At 42.5% G+C, this 26344-nt stretch overlaps 1 protein-coding gene across 16 annotated transcripts in view; it reads right to left on the bottom strand.

Moving 5' to 3' along the window:
* CMKLR1 (chemerin chemokine-like receptor 1) overlaps positions 1-26344 on the bottom strand; it is a 669482-nt gene that overhangs the window by 158859 nt on the left and 484279 nt on the right. The window lies entirely within an intron of this gene.

Here is a 26344-nt window from a genome sequence, read left to right as displayed (position 1 = left end):
CAAACATTTGAAGAAAAACGGAGTTCTGCACTAAACATTTTCTTTCCTGCAAAAAGGGTACTGCTTAACTGCGTGCCGGATGTAGTATCGTGTGTTGTTCTCAGTCAGCAAACATTGTGGTTCGGTGTTACACAAACTTTGCACAGATGAAAATGCAATGTGAAGATTGCCGTTGTGCAAAAACCAAAGCATTTCTCAATGGGGCAATCCCATTGAAAACCATTTTGCAAATCAGGGCCATCATCTTTCGATGCCTTTTTTGCAACAGAACAATGTTTGCAGCAGTCCTAGCACTAGTGTAAAGTGCAAAAATGAATTAAAAATGTTTTTTTTTCTTCTCTTGGGCAACTTTTGCCTTAGCGGTACTTGCACTTGAACTTATTCACATTTCCCGTGATATGGACCTACATGATACATTATATGATGCAATGGTCTTAGTTAACATGTAAGCAAGCATGGGATCTTCATGGAAACAGGGACTGGGTCAAAAAAGTCAGGGTTATGTTTTCGCTGGTATCAGTGAAACACGGCCGCCTCCACAATCATCATCAGAGCATTCAGGGAACAATTCACAGAGATGAGGTTATGAGTAGCTTAAGCCAAAGCATTAAATTAAACGTGGGCCGAGTGTTCACAAAGCCCCCTTACAATGTATGGTAGATTAGGTGTGTTGTTGAAACTCAGAAAGGAAGTGCACTCCCTGTATTTCTGTCATGACATATACAGACTATAGTCTCTGCAGATCAGACGTTTCTCCAAGCAGAGAGTGCTGGGTTGATCTTGCTCTTTGGCAGGAGTCTCCCTCTGGAAGTGCACTCCCTGTATTTCTGTCATGACATGTACAGACTATAGTCTCTGCAGATCAGACGTTTCTCCAAGCAGAGAGTGCTGGGTTGATCTCGCTCTTCGGCAGGAGTCTCCCTCTGGAAGTGCACTCCCTGTATTTGTGTCATGACATGTACAGACTATAGTCTCTGCAGATCAGACGTTTCTCCAAGCAGAGAGTGCTGGGTTGATCTCTCTCTTCGACAGGAGTCTCCCTCTGGAAGTGCACTCCCTGTATTTGTGTCATGACATGTACAGACTATAGTCTCTGCAGATCAGACGTTTCTCCAAGCAGAGAGTGCTGGGTCGATCTCTCTCTTCGACAGGAGTCTCCCTCTGGAAGTGCACTCCCTGTATTTGTGTCATGACTGTACAGACTATAGTCTCTGCAGATCAGACGTTTCTCCAAGCAGAGAGTGCTGGGTAGATCCCTCTCTTCGACAGGAGTCTCCCTCTGGAATGGCCTCCCTGCCCATCTCAGAATTGAGACGGAAAGTTCACAAGATTTTCCTTTTCTCCACCTTCTTCCTCCTCCACCTCCCTTGCTAAACATTCACTGCCACTGCGACTGGCGCCTAATCCCTTATGAGTCTTATGGGAAAAGGCCCTACTTGTCCAGTCTACCCCAGCACCTGTTAACCAGCAGTTGCCCTGGGCTCCCTTCCCAGACCAGCCTGAATCTGGTCCACTCCGTCCTCCCACTTGATGATCCTCCCCCCTTTGTTCCCATGGCACTTGCCCACTGGGCTCCCATCAGCATTTGCCCAGACACTGGGCCCACACCTGCCTGGATTTCTGCCCTTTCCCTTTATCCCATCCCTTCCGTCCTGACCTGCCCATCCCCCTGAACCTATTGTCGCTGCTCTTGCATGGTCTGAATGCCAAAACGGTCTAGTAGCATTGTTTATTGTTGTTGTTTATCCCCTGTGAACCACCCCCCCCAGCCACCCACACTTTTTGTCTTGTGGTGCATGGAACCACTTGTGTATAGGTGCCATACAAATGTCCAATAAATATAATAAATAAATAAATAAATAAAGGTGAGTGTAAACAGTGTCACTAAAGGATTTTAAAATGGATACCATTCCTCGAAAGTATAATCCTTTCACTTGTAGATGTTGTCAATTCCCATCCACATGCATACAGGTATGGTTGCATTTGGTGCAGATTCCCACACTTACTGAGTCGGCATTACCCAGATGTATGCTGGGATTGCAAGTAATCGTGCAAAATGCAAAGAAACATTTCTCAGGAAATCACCATAAGGTATGTCTTGGTGGGTTTTCATCAACATCTGCACACACCTCCTTTCTACCCGACACAACCCATGGAATGCCTACCTATGCAGATAAATCATGTGTGTGTAATGTGCACGTTCATTCCTACAGTACACACTAATACATTGTGCTCACGTATTGGAGATTCAACTTCTGCGAACCTGGCATCATTTACACAAGTGTGTAAAGGAACATATTTTTTAACAATATTTCACACTTGAAACTGGGGAACTCTTTCGCTCCTAAAAAAGGGTTCATTTTTGACAACCCAGTACAAGGTATGCAGAGCAGGGCCATTTGAAGGAATTCTGGGGACTGGGGCAGAGGTGTCTTTGGACCCCCCACCCAAAAAAATAAAGGGATCCAGAATCTCTGCCCCCCGCCTCCAATGCGATCTGAACCCGTAGTCTGATATGCTGCCCTGCAGCAATCAAAATATGCATGCGTACCCCCATCCAGTCTCCTTACCCTCTTCCGACTTGCTGGAATCAGAATAACAAACAAGTGGCATTTCAAGGGCAACATTTGGCTTTGTATAGGCATCAGATATGCATTTGCTGTGCACTGCCATAATGATATCACCAGCAATAAGTTTGCAACAGCTGGACAATTATGTGAGTACCTAGGCATATGACAGATGTTCCTGGAAAATGCCTCCCTAAGAACTATACACAAGCCAGAACTGTTGCCTTTACCAATGCTTGTTTTTAACAAGCCTTCAGTGCAAGGACATTCATACTGCTTACAAATCAAGTGGCTAAAGGCCAGTTGGTAAAGACATGTTTATTGCACAGTAATACGTTTGCAGCTGAAATAAAGTCATTACATCTCAGAACAATGTTTAGAAAGAACACTGGCAGGCTAAAGTTTGAATTTACACCTTGAACAAGCTAGCTCAAAGCAATTCTGGGAGTATGTGTTTTGGGCAAGGAGGGGTCGGTATTGAGTGGGAATGGCCATAGAGAATAACATGGCCAGTGGCAGTCAAAAGGTGGGTAAAAAACAAACAAACAAACAAACACACACAGGCTGTGTGTCCTCCTCACATCACATCTCCATTGTAGCTGTACTCCACTGCAATAGGTTTGGCTTTTAGAAACAGCAGTCCTGAAGAGGGTTCCCTTTTAGATGCAGGACACAGATTAGTATTCAGATGAAAAACCTATACGTACCCTAGCATAGACAGAGGACTCATTATCAGAATGTAAAAGTGCTCAATCATGTAGACAGATTGGAAGCAATGAGAAATGTACACACACCATTGCATAGACGAGATAGTGGCTATAAATTAGAAGCTATCAGAAATGTGCATGTGTGCTAACATAGACTGCAATTAGAAGACAGGTATGGTTTTGAAGCTGGATTGATATTAGTCAGCGGGAAAAAAAATGATGCTGTGGTGTTCAATATATCAAGGCCACTATTATTTTTCATAAAGCAACACTATAGCCATTTTAATCATTAATGAGACTTTCTTTAAGAACATACACTGAGAACAAAGCACTTTTAGGCTCTGACAACCCAAAATGTTGAGAGAATGGCAATTTTGACAGATTAGGCCCCCCAAGATTAAATTAACTGCACAGGATCTCCCACATTGCATTATGAGGTGAAGCTGGGATTCGGGCCAACCTGCACATTGTTTTCCAGTTCTTATCATAAAGAAAGGTACGATTATTTGTGAGTGTGTGACTCTCAAAAAATAAAATAACGCCCTGTTCTTTTAAAAAATAACTTTGGATGTACACAAATCACATAGTAACCTCACATTGCAAAATTATAAAACAAAACTGTATACCAAACTTAATACGAACATGTTATGCAAAAGGAGAATGATTCCAGCTACATGTTCTCCATCATCAAGATAAGCATACAGGTATCAGAATATCAATTGGTGTGATTTTAAAATGTTTAATCTGGGGTTTTCTATTGTATTTGAAAGCTTTAAATATACCCAACACACAGACTTGTTGACTGTTATTTATGATGTGCAGAAGTACTGTAAGGATATTTGGCGTGTTACAGCACAGAGTACAGCACTACTGCACAGGTAGCAACCAGCACAGAGTACAGCACTACTGCACAGGTAGCAATTTTTTTTTTGATGCAGCACCAAATGCCTATGGTGCATTGCTATATGTGTTACCAGATTAACAAGGAAAGACAGGCTATTCAGTCAAAAACGATTTTAACATATAAGATGCAAATCTATTTTTACAGTTAAAAGCACGCGTGCACATTCAAAAATGCACACTATTTTTCACCTGAAATGCCTATGGTGCAAGAGACACATTTGAAAATTAATAACTAACATTACTCATAACTAACCTGACTAATAAAAATTGAATTTAACATAACCCACTAATAAAAATGTGTCTCCACTGCAGAAATAGGCCTACTCTGAAAGTGAACTTTTAAACGCACATTCATTTTTTTTTTCTCTGCTGCCCTCTCCACATAAATACAGGAAGCAAAAGGGCTCGAAAAGAACAGGAAATCAGTTGGTTACAAAGTATTACTATAAAAATGAGCCATTGTGTAGAAAAGGAGGAGATGGCATGATTGATTCTGATTGGAGCAGCGTCATAGCAAGTATCATGCTAGAGGGAGTGATCAGAGTTTTGCTGGGGGGAGTTTGAGGAGAGAGAAGGACAGTCAAGATTTGGCAGAGCTGGGAGAAGGACCTTTTTCCTGGTTGGAGCATTCCTACCTGCAAAAGCTGAGAATTCCAGGCAATGACCCCGGTTTGAGAAGGAAAGGCGCTCCTTTTCACTGGGGTTAATCTTCAAGGGAGCCACATTCAGAAAGAGAACAGCTAAAGAAAACTTGACTGAACAGATAAGGTAATTACATAAGTGTGGAAGCTGAGTGTGTACGAGAATGTTCAGTCAGAGTAGGAAAGGAGATTCCGGTGCCTTAATCACACGTTAATGTTGCAAATTGTGTTCTGTTCTCCGCCATTTTTTTTCAGTGTATCACAGACAATGCTGTTACTGTGCTAATTTATTTATTTCTGTAAAGAGTGAGATCGTGTTTAAATGCAACTTTTATAATACAGAAAAATATTTTAAAGCAGACGGGTGGTGTATTTTATTTTTACCAATACAGTGCTGATGATGAGGGGAGATTTTTAAACAATGCAATTGTCATTTTAAGACAGATGTGTGCATGATCATATTCAGTATGGACAGTTGAGAGTGATTGTGTGTAGCATAGCTCGTTGGAGGTACATGAGCCAACGGGAAGAGGGACTCTCTGAACATAGTTCCCTACCGTATATAAGGTAGTGGAAATTACCACAGAATTACCACATATAGCTCTCTGTCGTAAATAAGTCAGTGAGATCGCCCATAGTGGCACACTAACACTAACACTGAAAATGTGGTATTCCTAAAATGTAGGTCTGAGGTCTCTCTAGTGATTACACGAAAAATCTAAGCAAAGATAAGGGATTCTGGACATTGGGGCCACAAATAAAACAAGGGAATTATGCTCACCAAAATACCACCAACCAGGCATACCAACCACGCATACCAAATATGCATGTCTGGGTGCTGAAATAATGCATGTCCACTGTATTATTGTTGCACATGGCCAAATCTGAATACAAGGAGTGATTATTGCTAAGTTATTTTTCGGCGATAATAAAATACCGTCAGGCCCCAAATCTCCACAAAATACCCTTCATATTTATGGTGCGTTGCAGGCCGGGAAAGTGATCATAGAGTACCTACTGGGCGTGGCAAGTGTGTCTCACACTGCCATTTGCACATTAAAGGGAACCCATTTTATAATAGCAGTGTGCCACTAAAAACGAATTTCAGAATGTCACAAAGGGAAACCACATTCTCAGATCTAGTGCAATATTTAGAGGCAAAGTTGTTTGCACATGGGAATTGGTCGTCAAATAGCACGTTAGAATGGAGTCACCACATTCAGGGTGAGGTGCAGAAAGAAAAACTAGACAATATTTTTGCAGAAGGCAGCATAATTCAGGTCTGCCTTACAAGATTATTGAATGCAGCCGATAAAAGTGCAGAGAAAGACTGTTTAATACGGCTATGCGGCAAAATATGGTTTATTTTAAACAAGTCCCTGCGAATGCAAGAGAATGATACTCAGATAATTAACAGGTTAAAGACTGAATTAGATGGGGCAAGTAAAAATCAGGAAATGTTGAGAGCAGAATTGGATGTATGCCAAAAAGACATGCAATTAAAATGCAGAGACTTTGATACTCAGTTATCCAAAAGCAAGAAACAATTTGAAGATAGTGAGCAAGAATTGGTACACTTAAAAGCCTTAGTGGATCACATTAGACGGGATAAAGATGAGGTTGTTTCAGAGATGCAGATTTTACAAAAAGAACATTGTGAAAAAGAAGGTGATCTCCAGAGTGCAGAACAAGAAATGATTAAAATGATTCAAGAAAGAGACAAGAGAAATAAAGAGTTAAATGAATGCCAAATGCAAATGTGCGACATGCAGGAGGTGATTAATGAGATGAATGGTGAAAACAACTATTTGCAGGATGAAGCCAACAGACTCCTTAAAAAGTGTAAGGACTTAGAACAGCAAATGTGCATTCCCAGGTCCCAGGAGAGGCGGCAGGATACCACATTCAATGGAGTGGAGGTGAATTCTAGCTCTGCCCAAAGAGCTAGTGCTCCAGTGACTGGGCCGGTGACTGAACTTGGTTGCAGCGCCTTTGGGGGATTTGATACTCCCATTGGGGGCAGCCACCAATCTCATACACCTGAAAACAGGATTGAATCACAAAATAGTGCAATTCCATGCATTGCAACAAGTAGCCCCATAAAAATAATGAAATCCATTAAAGCCCTGATCAAACCATTTAAAAAGGGAGGTGAATGCTGCATTGAGGATCACTTAGAAGCGGTGCATGACATTTTTAAAGCACTCCAGATACCTAAGGAACAGTACAGACAATATTTTCATTTAACTTTAGATGCCCCGACGGCCAGCATCATAAGGGGATTAAATGAACAGCAGAATATGACATGGCTGGAGTTTGAAAAAGAAATTAGGCGTCATTTTTCTCCTTTTCAGTCATTGCAGGAGGCAAAGAAAGTCGCGTACACAATTACTGCTGGACCTAATACATCTCCTCGCCAATTTTTACAAGACTTAAAAAGAGCATTTTCTCGCTTTGATATATCTTTTGACTCAAATTCCAATGAGTTTAAAACTGCATACTTCTATGGGCTACAGATAGACATCATATCCCAATTGGTCTGTGAATTTGACCGTGACAAGTCCCTTGAATGGATTGTACATCAACGCACAAAACTATATGAGGTACTCTATTGTCAGGGTAGAGAAAGTGATAAAATGAAAGATACTGGACCTAAATCTAAAGAACCCTCAGCCACAGTAATGGAAATCAGGTCAGCCAAAATGTCCCTTGAGTCTGCTCAAAGCCAAGGTAAAAATAATGTGACACCTGAACAAAGGGGTAATCAACAAAGATCGCCATTTCCTGGACCAATGTTCCAATCACATGATCCTAGTAATAGAGAGAGCTACATCAGCCCTAGGTATTTAGGGGACAGACCCCGGATAGGATACCGGCCTGATATGGCAGGTATGAACAATAACCAGAGACAAAATCAAGATCAAAGAAATGATGGTCCCTACCAGTCATTGGGGACACAGAGCAGATTTGATCCTAGCACCATGATATATGGTAATCAGGATAGGCCCCGATATGTGGATCGATTTACTGATAATGGAAATCAACCTAGGGGCCAGTACCCACAATCTGAGAGACAGGACATGAGGCAAAACGTGAACTACAATCCATGCCAGTACAATGATTCCCCACCAGGGGACTATAATCAAAGGATGGGTGCAACCCGCTCCCCTCCACAAATGAATCAAGAGTTCAGAAACCATCCCAACCGACATCAATCACCTGAGAGGTATCAGAATAGATCCAATCAGGGGGAAAACAACCAATATCGACCTAGGCCACAGAAAGAGGATCCTAGAGAGATGGAAAGGTTCCAGTGCCTTGAGGCCCAAGTGAAAATGTTAGCTGAGCAAATAGGAAAGCTCTATACAGCGCAAAAACAACCTTCCAAAGAGGGGGCTGATGGCCATAGCAATGACCGGGGGCTTCCGAAAAGTGACTCATGATAACTGCAATGCCAAAATGACAGATTGCTCTGATATAATTTTGCATAACGACTCTGAGATGCCTAATGGATTAAAAATGAAAGTGCCCGTAAATGAACTTGTGACAGAAAGTGCAAATACGTCTAAAAAAGAGGTACGATTTAACTTAGAGCTAAATAAAACAGTAAAGATTTACACAAATGAAAAAGAAACATTAGGAATTCCAAAAGAACAAAGGAACAGATTTAAGAAAAATGACTCATGCATGGGGAATACCAGTGAACAGGGAGTAAGTGGGGATGCTATAGCTCCTTCCCTGGGCAAGCAAAACAATGACCAAACACAGACAGAAAAAGGAAATACTCACAAGGAGGGTACAAGTCAATCACCTGAAGAATTCTTTGAGCCACATATTTTTGAAGAGGCTGAAAGGGCTGGTATCACACTAAATGATCACAAATGCACAGAATTAAAAAATGACAAATTGCTGAATGATGTTGTTACACATGTTCAGTTGGAGGATTGTAATGTGGTCTCTGATGTTACCCAGATGGATGGGCGAACAGTGGCCACACTCCAAAAAACCTCTGATCATGGAGAAATGAATAAAATCTCTCGCGCAGAAATGGGTAAAAAGGAGGGAAAAATGTCTTTCCATTTACCAATGTGCTTAGCCAAAAGTGAAAAAGACCTGAGAAAGGTGAGCCCTGAAATCAGTAAGAATTCACATTTCTTATGTGTATTAGAGGAAGTTGAGGACAGATATTATGCATCCATCACTGTAGAAGAAAAATGCCACACCTTTGCTATGATTGACACTGGCGCACAGGCCACAATTATGTCCAAGGAGCTGGTAAAGAGTATCAATGAAGGGAGACCTCCACAGAGTCAGATCACAGTGAAGGAAAATCAAGGCCCAGTGCATAACTTTAATGGGGAGGAGGTGCCCATCATAGGTGTAACTGAGGTTGACATAAAAATAGGAAAGCACAGAATGAAACAAGAGGTATTGATCACATCTATTTCTGCAATTCCATTTCTCCTATTTTAATAATTTTTATTAAGGTATGTAGAATACATTTGTAACGTCATAATATCCAAAACATAATGCAGTTAACCATTACATGTACTTAAGAATAATCTATGGTAAAATAGTAGTGATCCAGAGGATCTATTAATAGGGTGCACTACATACTTTATGAGGTTAAGCATTTGATGAACAACTTACAATAATAATTGAAACATAAACGAAACCATTGTGACACAGTGTTGCGCACGATTTAGTGTTGAACGATTTCTGCATTATGATGTTTTAAGTAGGGGGAGGACGAACACAAGACTAACATTTGACAAACACGAAAAATGAGGGGATGGGAGAGGTAGGGGGGTAGGTGTAGAGGTGTGGCTCTTTAGTATATGGTAAAATAAATATTCAATACAGTGTTAGGGTTAAGATTCATACATAAAAATCTTACGAGCATCAAAGGAGTGTTATATATTAACAAAAGTCACATTCCATGCGTGGTTACATTAAAATGATCCAGATAACGAATGAAAAATAAGAGGATTTTGGTTACATTTTAAATGAATATACATGGTTTAAGATTTTCTCAAGAATCAAGGACATCTCTGCTTCAGCAAATATCTCCCAACATTTTCTCTTCTTTATACACAGAGTTTTCATCACACCTGCTAAACTATGCCTCACTAATATTAATAATAGTGAAATTCCATTTCTGATGGGGACAGATTGCCTGAAAAGATTGTCCCCTCTCATAGATGGGGTGAATGGAGTGCTGTGGTCCTTAACCAAAAAACCATTGAGGTCTAAGAAACTAAAATCACAAAACAGCAATATAAATGAATGTCACACCATTGCCAAAACAAATGATGCTGTGGAGGTATATCTCCAGAATAGCTGCATACCTAGTGTCACTGTCATATTAATGTGTCAAGATAAAATGCAGAGCGACAATGAAAAACTACCTGTACAAATATACTTGGACCCAAGGAAAAATTGGCAGACTGCCATAGATGAGCACACATTACGTTTTTATCTAAAAGAGAAAACGTGCAAACAGAATATTGCTCCTAAAACAGATTCAGAAAAACACATTACCACTCTGGCAGAAATACACATGGAAGATGAGCAACCATGGGTTCATGTTGGTATAAATGACTATTTTAAAACAATAAAAGCCACTTTAGCGCTTGAACATGAAAGGAGTTTCATTAATGAGAAATTGTTGCAAAAAATAATGGAAAGGGAAGAAATCCCGAGATTTAGGATTAAAAACCAATATGTTTCTGGGTTGGACAGTCCAGACTTTGAAAACCGAATTGCAGGCAGATGCATGCTTAAAATTAGCATTGGGCAGAAAACAATTTACCATAATGTATGGATAGTGAGTGGAGCACAAAATGAATTTTACATGGGAAATGACATCATGCACAGAATGTGTATGGTGTTAGATTTCCTTAATCAAAAAATATGGTCACGCCTATGTGGTCCGGCACCTGAATTTGAAGACAAAAGAAGGGCTTATCATTGTGCACAACTGGTTCCTTATGCAATCGAATTACAAATGAGGAAAGATACTATTATTCCTGCATTTACAAAACAGTTTGCAATAACACTGAAATGCAAAAATGGACAGCAGATGAAAGGCTCTGATGCATTTTTATGCCTGAATGAATCCATAAAACAGCAAGGCCTGGATTATGAATACATTCCATTGGTAGACATTGGTGAGGGATCTGTAAAAATCATGGTAAATAATAAAGGTTGTCAGGATATTCATTTAGAGGAAAACTCCACATTAGGAATGGCCATACAAAAATCACATTATACGGCAGATTTAAATAACATGGTTATTGGGAATATTCCTGAAAAATATGTAGATGCCAAGGGCGAGTTGCCAGAACACCTGGACTCTCAGCCCAAAAGAATATTTAAAATTCATTCTGTGTATCCTTATGATTCAAATGAGACAGTGTGCTGCCATCAAGAGGATTGCATAATATTTAATTTAAATGAAAATGAAACAGAAAATCAGCCCATTGAAGTGGAAGCTGAGATGCCAAAATATTTAAAAGTGGCAGCTTTACAAAAAGACACAGCCACACAGTTAGAGGAAAGAGCTGAGATTCCCTTACCAGAAGATTTTCCAGAATTTTCCAGAATGGTAGAAGAGCAGATCTCCTTAGTGGATGCATGTGAAAGCAATGAAGAGAGGGACAATCTGAGGGAGATATTTATGGAGTTTAAGGATGTATTTGCAAAAGATGCTTATGATTGTGGTTTAACTGATTTACATGTGGCCACACTACCAGAAGGGTGTAGCAGAAATCCAGTGTTTGTGCGCCAGTATAGACTACCGCTGGCATGTTTAGAATCATTGGCAGAGATTATTAAAAATTTGGAATAGCGGGGAATCATCAGGCCCATTCATAGCACATCCAATACACCTATTTTAGGTGTGTTAAAGCCAAATGGTCAATGGCGGCTGTGTGCAGACTTGAGAGAGTTAAATAAAAGAGTACCAATATCTAGATGGCCACTGCCATTCATTGATCAGGGCCTAGCTCAGGTACATGGTTCAAATGTATTTACCACATTAGATCTCACCTCTGGATATTGGTGCGTGCCATTGGCAGAGGAGATACAACATTTATTTTCCTTTACATTTGACAGGACTCAATATGCCTGGCTTAGAACTCCGTTCAGGTACATCAATAGTCGGAGTGAAATTGGCATATTTTTGAGAAAGGCCATGCCGGATGCAGCGGAAAGAGGAACAATAGTTTATGTGGACGATGTCCGGATAAAAAATGAAAGCCTGAAAAGCCATTTTGATGAAATAAAACATGTACTTGGCCAATTGCAGAAAGCAGGCGCCAAAGTATCTTTGCAAAAAGCACAATGGTGCAAGAAAAAAGTGAACTTTCTAGGGCATGAAGTGACTGAACATGGGCTAAATCCACAAAAGAAGAAAATAGAGGCCATACAAAGATTAAAAGATCCTAAAAATGTGAAAGGAGTAAAAAGTTTATTAGGGATAACAGGCTATAACAGAAAGTTCATTGAAAATTATGCAGAAATCACTCAACCATTGACTAAACTGCTTAAACTGAATACTCCCTGGAAATGGGAAAAAGGGCAGTCTGATGCAGTGGCTAAATTAAAGGAATGTCTTGTAAAGGCACCATGTTTAGCATACCCCATAAAGGACAGGGATTTCTTTATAGAAATAGGTTTTTCTGAACATTGTATGTCAGCAGTGTTATCACAAAAACACGATTTGAATCACAAAACCATTGCATATGCAAGTAAGGCATTTTCCCAAGTTGAAATGAAATTTAATGAATGTGAAAAGGCCCTATTAACCACTGTGTGGGCGCTACAACATTTCCGCCCCATTGTTCAGGGAGAAAAGGTAATTATTGAAACAAATCATCAACCTTTGCAATTTTTAGAGAGTAAAAGAATTAGATCAGGTAATCTAGCGCAATCCAGAATCACTTCATGGACGCTAGCATTACAAGGTTTTCCCGTAGAAGTGAGATATGGACAAAATAAAAAGAACCAAATTGCTCAAGGGTTAGCTGCCTTACATGACTGTGCACCTGAACAAATACCAAATGAAATGGAAGTAGAAACTAGTTTGCAGGAATTTGAACAATCACCACACAAAGCTTTTGATGAAAAAACATGCAAGGATTTGCCAACTGTATATGTGGATGGTTGTGCTTTTCACATTGAAAATGACAGTAATAAACAGTTAGTGGCAGGAATAGGAAATGTCTGGTTGAAATGTGAAGGTGTCCCCAGTATAGGGATGAGGATTGGAGATAGGAGCAGTCAGGTGGCGGAATTGGCAGCCATTTATAAAGCAATTGCTACTGCAGTTGATAAAAAGTTCAGTGAAATTGTCCTGGTGACTGATTCTGACTATGCACGGAATAGCTTTGTGGAGTATTTGCCTGGTTGGAAAGCAAGAGGCATGATTACATATAACAAAAAGCCACTTAAGCATGGAAAAATGATACAAGCCATAGACAAATTGGTGTCAGAGAATAAGTTAACAATATACTGGAGAAAAATTTGTGGGCATTTAAAAACACCAGGAGAGGATAAGGAGGGAAATGATAAGGCAGACCACCTGGCTAAGATTGGGGCTGTGATGGGAGAATTGCTACCTATTGATTATTTAATGGGTGAAATACAAATTGATGCAGTCACACGTTCTAAAGCACCAAAGGAGGTAGATCAACCGGTGGTACAGTGGAGTTATGATACACCAGACCAAGATTTGATTGAGGCACAAAAGAATGATCGAATTTTGGGAATCTATTATAATCATTTGATAGATCCCGAACAAAATCCTTTAACAGAAAATGATTGTATGGGAAAAGAAGAGTTGAGGGTGCTATTAAAGAACAAAACACGAATTAGATTACAGGATGGACTCATGATTAGAGAGTTCATAACAGGACAAATACAGTGGGTAGTACCCCTTTCATTCAGAGGACTAATGCTACACCATGCACTTGATGCCATAACTGCAGGCCATAGAGGTTCACAAAAAACATTAGAAATACTAAAAGATTATGCTTACTGGCCACATATGTCCCAAGATGTGGAATTATATACTAGAGGATGTCTAGTATGCGCCCAATTTAAACCTGCTTCACCAATGCATAGAGCACCATTGATGAAAAGAGGCCTAACTCTCCCATGGTCAGATTTGCAAATAGACTATGTAGGTCCTTTAAAAAGGTCGAGCAGGGGACACCGTTATATTTTGAGTGTGGTATGTTTGATGTCGAAGTGGATTGAATGCATTCCTGCACCAGATTGTAGTGCGCAAACAGCAGCCACATTGCTGGTGAACCATGTGTTCTCAAGGTTTGGGTTGCCACAAAGAATTGAGTCAAACAGAGGAAGTCATTTCACAAGTACTCTAATGAGTAAGGTATGGCAAATACTAGGTGTGAAAAGGAAACTACATATCGCATATTGGGCGGCGTCTTCAGGTACAGTTGAAAGAAGCAATAGGTCTGTTGTGGATATTTTAAAGAAATTTGTGGCAGAAGCAGGTTCCAGCTGGGATTTATGTTTACCGTTGGTTTTGATGGCAATCAGGTCGACTCCTGCCAAAGCAACAGGTGTTAGCCCCCATGAGGTCTTAACAGGTAGGAAAATGGTGTTACCACAACACCTACTATACAGAACACATGAGCAAACCCTTGTGAGTGCATCCACAGTTCATGAATATATTGATGAACTGAGGAGGCATTTGCAACATGCATTTGCTTTTGTGCAGAGAAATCTGGAAAGAGCTGCTGACAGTGCAAAATCGTATTATGATAAAAAGACATCAGTAAAGGAATACAGTGTAGGGGATCAGGTGTACAAGTTTCATTTTGGAAAAAGTAAACAGAAAAATTCTAAATTTCTAGCAGCCTGGCAGGGGCCATTTCGAATTATAGATAAAGTCTCTCCTGTGGTTTATAAAACTTTGAAAAATGAAGGTGAAACAGCAATAGAGCAGTTTGTCCATGTAAATCAAATCAAACCATGCCATCCCAGACATGAGATCAGGCAGCTTGAGCATGTAGAAACAGATAAAGTCCCTTGAACACAAAAAGAGAAAATAAATGGGTACAATCAGGAGGCAGTGACAAAGGAGTTAAAAAGTTGATTGTTATAATGGCACATAAACACTGTAATATATGTAAAAATATATAATATAAAATAAATAAATAAATAAATATATAATGGAAGCTCATGGTTGGTGTGCAGAGAGAAAATGTATTAAATATTGAATGCTGTTTATGTGTGCTTGTTTTCTTTTAACTTGTGTTTATTTTCAGAAAAAAAAAAAAAACGAAATATTTTTACCAAGCATGTTTTGTTTTTGGCAAAAGGGTGAAGTTAGTATTGTGCTATGTACTTAATTTGTTTATTTCTATTTGATTTAGAAAATTAACATTATTTGGTCGGAGGTTCCGGGATCAGAGGCCACGGGAGACGATGGAGTCCTGGAGTCCCCTGGATGAAGACCAAAAGATGCCTGCCTCCAGGTGGAGGTGAAGACAAAATAACCAGAATGCTAAAAAAGATGACTCTTATGGATTTAAGATTGCCAAGATGAAAGTGTACTCGAATGAACCAAATAACATCGCTGGTCGGGACATAACAGAGGCAGACAAGAGTGCTGACATATGGAGTTCCACGTATTTATTATTTTAATTATTTATTTTAATTTGTTATAGTAATTATTTGTTTTGGTTAGTTGTTTTATTTCATTGTTTTTAATTGACTTGTAAAATCTAAACTTAGAGTAATGCCACTTCCACTGAGAAGGCAAATGTAGAACATTTTGTAAACTAATGAACTCAGATGAATACTGTATTGATTGCAACTTTTTCATTGATGAACATGAATATTCATTTTGTTGGATTGCTATATTGTGAAAAGAAGAAAAAGAACAAATTGTTTTTAGGAATTGGCTTGGATCGTAGCCAAATTCTAAAAACAAAAGGAGGGTATGTAAGGATATTTGGCGTGTTACAGCACAGAGTACAGCACTACTGCACAGGTAGCAACCAGCACAGAGTACAGCACTACTGCACAGGTAGCAATTTTTTTTTTGATGCAGCACCAAATGCCTATGGTGCATTGCTATATGTGTTACCAGATTAACAAGGAAAGACAGGCTATTCAGTCAAAAACGATTTTAACATATAAGATGCAAATCTATTTTTACAGTTAAAAGCACGCGTGCACATTCAAAAATGCACACTATTTTTCACCTGAAATGCCTATGGTGCAAGAGACACATTTGAAAATTAATAACTAACATTACTCATAACTAACCTGACTAATAAAAATTGAATTTAACATAACCCACTAATAAAAATGTGTCTCCACTGCAGAAATAGGCCTACTCTGAAAGTGAACTTTTAAACGCACATTCATTTTTTTTTCTCTGCTGCCCTCTCCACATAAATACAGGAAGCAAAAGGGCTCGAAAAGAACAGGAAATCAGTTGGTTACAAAGTATTACTATAAAAATGAGCCATTGTGTAGAGAAGGAGGAGATGGCATGATTGATTCTGATTGGAGCAGCGTCATAGCAAGTATCATGCTAGAGGGAGTGATCAGAGTTTTGCTGGGGGGAGTTTGAGGAGAGAGAAGGACAGTCAAGATTTGACAGAGCTGGGAGAAGGACCTTTTTCCTGGTTGGAGCATTCCTATCTGCAAAAGCTGAGAATTCCAGGCAATGACCCCGGTTTGAGAAGGAAAGGCGCTCCTTTTCACTGGGGTTAATCTTCAAGGGAGCCACATTCAGAAAGAGAACAGCTAAAGAAAACTTGACTGAACAGATAAGGTAATTACATAAGTGTGGGAGCTGAGTGTGTACGAGAATGTTCAGTCAGAGTAGGAAAGGAGATTCCGGTGCCTTAATCACACGTTAATGTTGCAAATTGTGTTCTGTTCTCCGCCATTTTTTTTCAGTGTATCACAGACAATGCTGTTACTGTGCTAATTTATTTATTTCTGTAAAGAGTGAGATCGTGTTTAAATGCAACTTTTATAATACAGAAAAATATTTGAAAGCAGACGGGTGGTGTATTTTATTTTTACCAATACAGTGCTGATGATGAGGGGAGATTTTTAAACAATGCAATTGTCATTTTAAGACAGATGATCGCCCATGGTGGCACACTAACACTAACACTGAAAATGTGGTATTCCTAAAATGTAGGTCTGAGGTCTCTCTAGTGATTACACGAAAAATCTAAGCAAAGATAAGGGATTCTGGACATTGGGGCCACAAATAAAACAAGGGAATTATGCTCACCAAAATACCACCAACCACGCATACCAACCACGCATACCAAATATGCATGTCTGGGTGCTGAAATAATGCATGTCCACTGTATTAGTGTTGCACATGGCCAAATCTGAATACAAGGAGTGATTATTGCTAAGTTATTTTTCGGCGATAATAAAATACCGTCAGGCCCCAAATCTCCACAAAATACCCTACAGTACCTTTGAAACTGCATAAGAAAGCAACCAATTCTGTGTGCTAAAAAGCACACCTGAACATTTGCACACCACAGGCCGGTGACATTTCGTCAGCTATCTTCTGTATATAACTCCTTCACTCAAATTACCTACATTAAAAGAAAGATCAGGAAATAGACTAAACAATTGCACCAGTAGGTGAGAAGGCAAACCTTCTCACTGAAGGCAGCAGAGTACTATCCGGTGAGATATGATTATTTGTTCTGAATCGCTGTATTTTCAAAGCAAGGAGGGAACCATACGATCCTCAACACTTTGGTTCCACACTCTTTAATATGATTGCCATGATTGACTAACACGTTATGCTCTTCATTGGGTGGCTGCATGTTTTTACAAACCTCATTTGGAGGACTCAAGTTCTAGTCCTGCATCTACTGATGCTATGCTACCTTTCATATCTAGCGCTGTCTAATGAGGTGCATTGTTTTGAAGAGTAGCAACTGTTACCATTATAAAATTATATATGCATGCAAGTTTAAAAACCTCTGACATTGCAAAATCCGAGTCTACCTTGTTGCAGTTTGGTACTGTGATCTGGCATATGAAGGCAAATCTTCTGAAACATTGTGCATTCCAATTTTTCAATACGCATTTCAACTTTCAGGATTGCACTTAAGGGGATTTTAGATGAGTGGAGGGTTATGTTGTTTGTCAGGAAGGTTTGCCCATTTGTGCGGTTTTTCAGGGACTTGTAAATATCCCATCTGTGCCTTTATAAAGTTGATTAGTTCTGAGCGCGTTATAAATAAACAAATCAAATCAAATACATTCATCACAGAATGGTGAGGATACTTCAGAAGTTTTGCTATAGTGAGCGGACAAACTGGGCAGATTTCCAATACTGAGTGCAGATGAAAAAACTGCACTTTTTTCATTTGCACTAATTTCAGAAATGTGCAGATCACCTTATCGTCAAAGGACACTTGCAAATATCTGAGCCGGCAGAACAATAGTGTAAAGATGGGCTGCCAGTCCCTTTACACACAGTGGGCCTGATCACGACCTCGGCGGTAACGCTAACGCTATTAGCGCGGGGGCTATTAGCGCGACCGCCATAGCCCCCGGCGCTAATAGCGCGGGATCACGAGTTGGGCGGACTTGGAAGTCCCCATTCCCCATTGAGCCCATTCGGGAATGCCCCATTCCCCATTGGGCTCAATGGGGAAAATTCGCGCTCTTACCGCCGGCGGATTTCCCGCCGGCGGTAATAGCACACATTTTCGGCGGATTTTCCCCCAGCCAAGAGCTGGGGCGAAATCTGCTGAAGCCCTGATTCGGCAGACCCTTAAATCCGGCGGTAATAGCGCTACTGCCGGATTTAAGGGTTACCGCCGAGGTCGTGATGAGGCCCAGTGTCAGGTGCGTTCTCCAGTCATTAATGTATTACGTGCTCCCAGCACACACGGGTGGTTAGAGAATATTTCTGAGTGACATGCTTTACCGTCACTGTAAAATGTGGTAAAAAAATGCATTTCTATCCTTCTTTTTTGTTTTTGTCAAAATCTTTTTTATTGATATGTCAAAAACATTGAATTCATTATTAAAACAATTAAAGCAAGGCCTCGGTCAGTCGCCCACTGGCGCCTGTCCATAAAATCACTTATTGTAATTCATAGTGTTCATAAAGATCAACATTTGTCACTGTCCATTCAATTTCGCTTAATCCATGACAATGCCTTAACATTCCATTTGATCAACTTTATAGTTCTTGTTAATAACTGTGTTTCATAGGTACCCTTGGGATATAATCTTACAGTTGTGTGATCCATAGCGTGCTTAGTTACAGAAAAGACAGGAAGAGAAAGGAGAGGGGAGGAAGGAAGAGAAAGAAAGAAAAAAAAAAAAAAAAACCGAACAAAATTCATTTAAGTTACCATCTTCACCAGTGTCATTTTTAGGTGCGGTTAGATTCAATTAAAATTACACTTTTCATCAGTTTCATCATTAGTTCCAAGTATTGTCCTCAGTCCTCAGTCTCTCTCAGAATCCCCTTATTTGCCTTCAATCAGTATACCATCTCCTTATTCTCAAGAAGTTCAGGGTTGAAGGAGGAATTTAATCAGTCTGGGTTGGAAGAAAATGTGTTCCTTTTCCTCCACATGGTCTGGAAATGGACCCCAATTGTTCTGAAACTTGTCCATTCGTTTTTCGAAGGCAGCCGTTAGTTTCTCCATTCCCAGAATTTCCCAGACTTTGACCCACCAGTGTGCAATGTGAGGACCCTCCCGCTCTTTCCAGAAGCAAGCGCGCCTTGAGACGTCCGCCATTAATAGTTGTGTGGTTAGCCACACTCTGGGACCAGATTGTGGGTAGGATCCATCGTCAGGGGTGTCACCGAACACCATTATGAGTGGGTCCAAGGGGAGGAGAGTACCACAGATGTCCTTAATTTTAGATCTGATCTCTAGCCAGAAGGATTGAATGATCGGACAATGCCACCACATGTGCCCCAGGTCCCCCTTAGCCCCACAGCCATGCCAGCACTCATCCGAGTAGTCTGCATTCATCGCATGCAGCCTCTGTGGCGTGAGGTACAATCGATAACATATTTTAAGTGCGCACTCCCTGATAGTTGTACATCTAGAGGACCTGTGTGCTCTATCCCAAATTCTCCGCCATGATTCTGGGGCTACCTCCCTCCCTAGTTTCTTCTCCCATGCTGACATGTATGACAGTTTTTCCTCCTCTGGGGCGTTTTCTAGCAGGCGGTAGCAGGTTGCCACTTTATGTAAGTGTTGTCCCTCCGCGACAGTTAGTTCTAGGCCCATGGGATGCCTGGTGGCCGTCTTTTTCACAGTCGGATTAGTGACCCAGTGTCTGAGTTGAATGTATCTGAATCTCTCCGTTTCCGGGAGGTTGAATTTTTCTTTACATTGGATGAAAGTTAATGGATCATTATCAGCATATAACTCCTGTAATCTCAGGGTCTCCGTTCCTGACCAGTTGAGGTATGCGTTAGGTTGGAGCCCTGGGGTGAATAGTGGGTTCCGCGTAATCGGGGTTAGTGGGCCTAATCCCAGGATGAGTCCTCTTAGGATTGTCTGCCTGACCCAGCATCAGAGTGTGGCGCTCGTGGTTGGGAGACGGGGCCTCCGGGAACCCCGAGCTTCCCGTGGTAGAAAGGGGAGGTGAGAGAGAGGAGCCCCGGCGAACACCTGTTCAATGTCTCTCCATTTAGGGGGATAATCTTGAGTTGCCCAGCTCAGAATGGGAGCAATTTGCGTTGCTCGATAATATCTTAAAATCGAGGGGAGCCCCAAGCCTCCCAGCGGCCTGCTTCTGGTGAGAATCTTGCGCTGCAATCTGAGTGTTTTACGCTGCCAGATAAATCTGCCTATATCTTTCTGCAAATTGTGTAAGTCTCGTTCCGGGATGTAAACTGGGAGCGCCTCAAAGGTGTAAAGCAGTCGGGGTAGTAACGTCATTTTGATGGCTGTTACCCGGCCCAGCCAAGATATCTCCTGAGGGGCCCATTTTAGCAGCAAATCCTTTGTGTCTTTTATCAGGGGAGGGATATTGGCTCTCACTAGCCCAGCATATGTTGGGGTTAAGTGCGCCCCAAGGTATGTTATTTTGGTGTTTACCCAACCAAGAGAGAAGGTGTTCTGTAGGACATTTAGCGCTGCTGGTGTTTCAGAGAGATTCAGGCCTTTTGACTCGGCCATATTTATTTTGAATCCCGCTAACTGCTCAAACCTTCCCAGCAGTCTCATGAGCGGAGGGAGCGAGGTCTGACCCTCTCTCAGGAAACAAAGCACATCGTCCGCATATAATGCTACTTTGTGGCTTTGGTCTCCTACCTCGAACCCCTGGATTTCAGGGTGAAGGCGGATGTATTGAGCTAACGGTTCCATAGCTAAAGCGAAAACCAGAGGAGATAAAGGACATCCCTGCCTGGTTCCCTTTCCAAGCCGTATCTGTGACGTCCAGTGAGCATTTACTCGTATTTGAGAGGAGGGGATCTGAAAGTTGGCCAAGACCAATTTGGAGAAGTGTGGGCTAAAGCCAAAACCCTTCAGAACCAGGCGCAAGTAGTCCCATGACATGCTTTCGAAGGCCCGGTGAGCGTCTAAAGAGAGCAGGGAAAGGGGGCCTGGTATCGAGGGAGCTAGGGTTATTAAATCTATTGCTCTCCGAATATTATCATGGGCCAATCGTCCCTGAATAAATCCTGTTTGGTCCCTATCTATTAGAGTGGGTAACGTTTCCCCCAATCGCTGAGCCATGATTTTGCTAAACAATTTGGAATCAGTATTGAGCAAAGCTATAGGCCAGTAGGAAGCACAATCTGTCTGATCTTTTCCGGTTTTCAGGAGTAGAGTTGTGTTTGATTCGGCCATGGATTGGGTAACGGATCCAGTTTCCCATAAAATGTTGAACAATTTTGTAAGGTGCGGTGTGAGTTCTTTTGTGAATGTTTTGTAAAATTTGTTTGTGAATCCGTCTGGGCCCAGAGCTTTGCCAATAGGGAGAGTTTTAATGGCAAATTCAACTTCTTCTGCCGATATTGGGGCCACTAAGACTTTTAATGAGGCTTGTGGCAGCTTTGGAAGATCCGCCTTGGATATGAACTCTTTGACTGATCGCGGGTCTCCCTTGTGTGAACTCGTATGTTCCCTAAAGAATTCCTCTATAATGCGGCATTTGCCCTCCTCAGAGTGAGTGCATTTGCCCGATTTATCTGACAGGCAATCTATCCTGTTCTGTTTAGTTTGTTTACCTAATTTGGCTGCCAGTAATTTGTTAGCTTTGTTTCCTTTTGTGTAAAAGAATTGTTTTGGTACGCAACATACCATAAGCCGCCCTCCCCATATGGTGCGTTTCCAGAGCCTTTTTCACCATTCTCAGATCCCTTAGTGCTCGCTCAGAAGGCTTCTTCTTGTGCACCTCCTCAAGTCTAAGAACTTCCCCTTCCACTTGCTCTCTCAATAGCCTCCAAGCTCTCCCCCGTTGTGTTGCCTGTTCTATTAAATGGCCCCTGAGAACTGCTTTGCTCACATCCCAAATCGTACCCCAGTAGACTTCTCCCGTGTCATTTTCATTTAAGTATGTTTCTATTGTTTCACCATTCTCAGATCCCTTAGTGCTCGCTCAGAAGGCTTCTTCTTGTGCACCTCCTCGAGTCTAAGAACTTCCCCTTCCAATTGCTCTCTCAATAGCCTCCTAGCTCTCCCCCGTTGTGTTGCCTGTTCTATTAAATGGCCCCTGAGAACTGCTTTGCTCGCATCCCAAATCGTACCCCAGTTCACTTCTCCCATATCATTTTCATTTAAGTATGTTTCTATGGTTTCTCTAATGTGGGCACGGGTCAATGGGTCATCTAACAGGAAATCATTTAGCTTTCAAGCAGGTTTCATAGGAGGAGCTGATCTGGGTGGGTTATGGTCAACATGACTGGGGAGTGATCCGCTAACGGTTCAGGGAGTATGTCTACCGCCAGAACATCTTGGATCAAGGAATCAGATATAAAAAACATGTCTAGCCTTGAAAATCCTCCATGGACCGCCGAAAAATATGTGTAATCCCTTTCCTCTTGGTGACAGTATCTCCATACCTCAATCAAGGAGTGGTCTTTCAACAGGGAGGTGAGGGCCCTAAAGTTGCTCCCGTCATTTGCTGTTGGCGGCAAAGTTTTGTCAACTAATGGGTTGACCACAGCATTAAAGTCCCCGCCTAAAATCACTTCCCCCTCGCCATGGTCGAATATAGCTTTCGCCAACTTCGAAAATAATTGATTTTGGTTAGTATTGGGGGCATATATGGATATCAGTGTTACCTTCCGGCCGTCTAGTATGGCATTAATCAACAAAAATCTCCCCTCCTCATCTCGGACCACTCCCTGGGTCCTGAATGAAATTCCCTTGCGCACCAGGATGGCAACCCCTCGCTTTTTCATCTCGCTAGAGGCGAAACATTTGGTGGGATAAAGCTTATCGTTGAGGCGAAACTCATCAGACGGTTGTAAATGGGTCTCTTGAAGAAACAAGAATGATGCATCTAGGGATTTTAATCTGTGAAAGAGGGCTTTGCGTTTCAGGGGGGAATATAACCCCTGCACATTAAGCGAGATAAATTTGTAGCTAGGGGTTGCCATGGTGTAGTAGCACAGGAGTTTGCCTTACACAGCCTCTTTTGGACAAATCTGAAGAGGTGTAACTTCTAGGGTTGAATCTTGCGGTGCAACCTAACTGAATGTTGTGGTGAAGCAAAGCATAATGCCGCTCTCTCCCCTTCAAGGCGAGGGTATGCACAAAAAAATTAAATGAAGAATTATAATAGAAACAGATAATAACCAATAAGCATATTACTTTCCTCAAAATGTGCATCCTCCTTAATCCCAAAGGTATATGAAATCTAATACAAAACATGTCGGGCGCCACCAATTCTGGCGCCCAAGTCAACTTAGTAAATAGGATCTTCAAGCCCGAACTCCATCTAACTTGACCATGGAATCGTAAAGGGGTACAGAAACGGCCAAACCCCTCTAAACCTGCCGTTGCTCTGTGTTAGTCTCTTACTGGGCTTCAGTTTAGTCTTCCATCAAGAAGTTCCCGGATTCTCTTCAGAAGCAAGGAAAGATTTCCACGTTGTCCAGAGTTCTCCATCCTGCTAATCCGGTCGCTTTCCCTGGGTGTTCACAAATGCCCAACAGGGGCCCAGAAGCTACACGTTTCTACTCAGAGAACCTTCAGTCTCCCAGCCTTGAGCTGCTCAAGTTGCCGCCCAGCTCTATCCCTCCGATGAAGCTGGGGTGATGCCTCTTCCGGGGTTTCTGATGCTTTTCCTGGGTCGCATTCACGATTTGAAGACGTGGTGTGCTGCTGCCGACACTGGGATCTTCCCCGCCTAGCTTTTGGTGGAATACCTGAGGCGGAGCCATTCCCTTCCCGGGGTCGCAGGTGAGCGGCCCCCTCTTCAAGTGGTGTCTCACCCATTAAACCTTTCGCTTCTTCTTCTGAAGAGATTATGTGATGTTGGTTATGGAGCTCAAACATCAACTTGCATGGAAACCCCCAGCAATAACAGATTTTCCGGTCTCTGAACCAGGATGTCACCTTCTGTAGCCGCCGTCTGCGTGCAATGTGTAAGTAGCCAGGTCCTGAAACAGTTGAATCTCCGAACCCTGGAACAGTATTGATTCTGAACCCCTGGCTGCTGCCATAATGTCCTCCTTTTGGTGATAAAAGTGCACTCGGGTGAGTACATCTGGAGTTAGATTTTTCTTCATCTGGGCCGAGAAGTACACCCGATGTGTTCTGTCTAGCTTCAAGTCCTCATTTGGTGGCAGTTCTAAGAGGGCTCTGAAGAATGTTTCTACGTATGTAGCTAAGTCCCGATCGGGTATCTTCCTGGGGATCCCCCGTAATCGCACATTGTTTCTCCATGATCTATTTTCTAAATTGGCATGTTTTGCCCAGATCTCTTCAAGGTGCTCCTCAATAACCTGAACTCTTCCCGCTAGGGCCTCACTGTCATGAGATTGTACGCAGGTTATATTCTCCAGATTCTTGACTCTGGACTCCAGTCCCCCCAGGTAGGTTGTAAACTCTGCCAGAGATTGGGCCAGGGAGTCCTTGGAAGTTTAAATCTCCTTTTTTATTCTTGTGTGATGTCCTGTTTGAATGACTTAAACATTCTCTCTAGATCTTCCCTAGATACCTCCATGTTGGCCGACAACTGCAGGGATGGAAGCGAGAGAATTTCAGCCGTGATGGTGCTTTAGTGGAGTTGATCTCCTAGCTGTGGTTTTAAATAGGCCTGAATGCTACGAGGCTTCTTTTTAGCTATGTTTTTGGGCATCACTTGACAAGGCTGGCGATGTCGCTTATTTGCCTTCTCAGAACCCCCCGGTGCTATCAGAGGGCGAGGTGTACAGGGGTTCTCAACGTGTTTTCTTGATCATAGGAGCCCTTCAGGGTGTGTGAGGCCCGAGGTCTGTGGTGGATTATCCCTTTTCAGTCGTTGAAGTTGCCCTTCAGGTTCCTTCTTAATTAATGGGGTTCTCCGCATTCATGACCCATCATCCCCCTTCTGAGTCCTGGGGGTCCCACACTCACCAGGTCCTCGTTTCCCTGTGATCCTCTGCTGTGCCATTTTTGGTGGCCGTGCAATAACTCTCCGGCATCACAGAGCACCCAGGGCCGGCAGGGTGGCGAAAGCTCCCCTTCCAAACTCCAGGCCGCCCCCCAGGCTCAGCCGACAGTGGGAGCAGGACCTCCCTCCCTCCAATCCCGGGCAGTCACATTGTTCTAGGCCAGAGGGAGGGACTCAGAGCGGGTATCTTGTGGTTGTGATCACAGCTGGCTCGTGTGCGGCGCTCAAGGTCAGGTGGCCACCCAGACGGGCCGCTCTCTCAGCCGGGCTTGTGAAGAGATCTGATGGCCTGTGTGCAGAAGGAGGAGGGGCTGTTTTGAGTGGCCAACGCGTGGCCTGTTCCACCAAAAGTTTTTGGACTGCAAGGCTGTTGTCGCTCATTCCTCCAAACAGGGGGGAAGAATTCTCGGAGTGCCTCTGTTGCAGCCAGTTTTCCAAGGGGTAGGGGTCCTGGTATCACTTAGGGTAGCTGGGTGGTTGCTGAGTTCTGGGTTTGCGGGGGTGCTCCAGGTGATTAACTTGTGGCCGAAGCCAGCTTCTCTCCCGCTCACTCCATACATGGCCGCCGCGTCCGCGACTTGGAGGGTGTTTCACCCCGCTTGTCCTCCTGGGCCCCCGCGTCGCTTCGTCTGCCTGGAATCAGGAGGAGGCGTCATTGCGCGTGGCTCCCGGGCTGAAGCTCCGTGGCACAGGCTCCCTCGTACTGCACTGCAGACTTGGGCGCGGGGGTGGAGGAAGAGCCCCGGAAAGGTGCAAGCTCCCACCCCACCCAGCCCACCTCCAGCTTCAGCAAGGAAGAAGGGCCACAGGCTGTTCCCGCCGAGGCGCTTGCTGGTGTTGTTGGCAGTCCTCCCGAGCCGCTCACGAGCCGTCAGCTTTGTGTCCCCGCGCCACCCAGACCGGAGCACTC

Source organism: Ambystoma mexicanum, chromosome 10, assembly GCF_040938575.1.
Source record: "Ambystoma mexicanum isolate Mex_15411 chromosome 10, UKY_AmexF1_1, whole genome shotgun sequence".
Classification (NCBI taxonomy): Eukaryota; Metazoa; Chordata; class Amphibia; order Caudata; family Ambystomatidae; genus Ambystoma; species Ambystoma mexicanum.
This window is presented reverse-complemented; position numbering and strand designations above follow the sequence as displayed.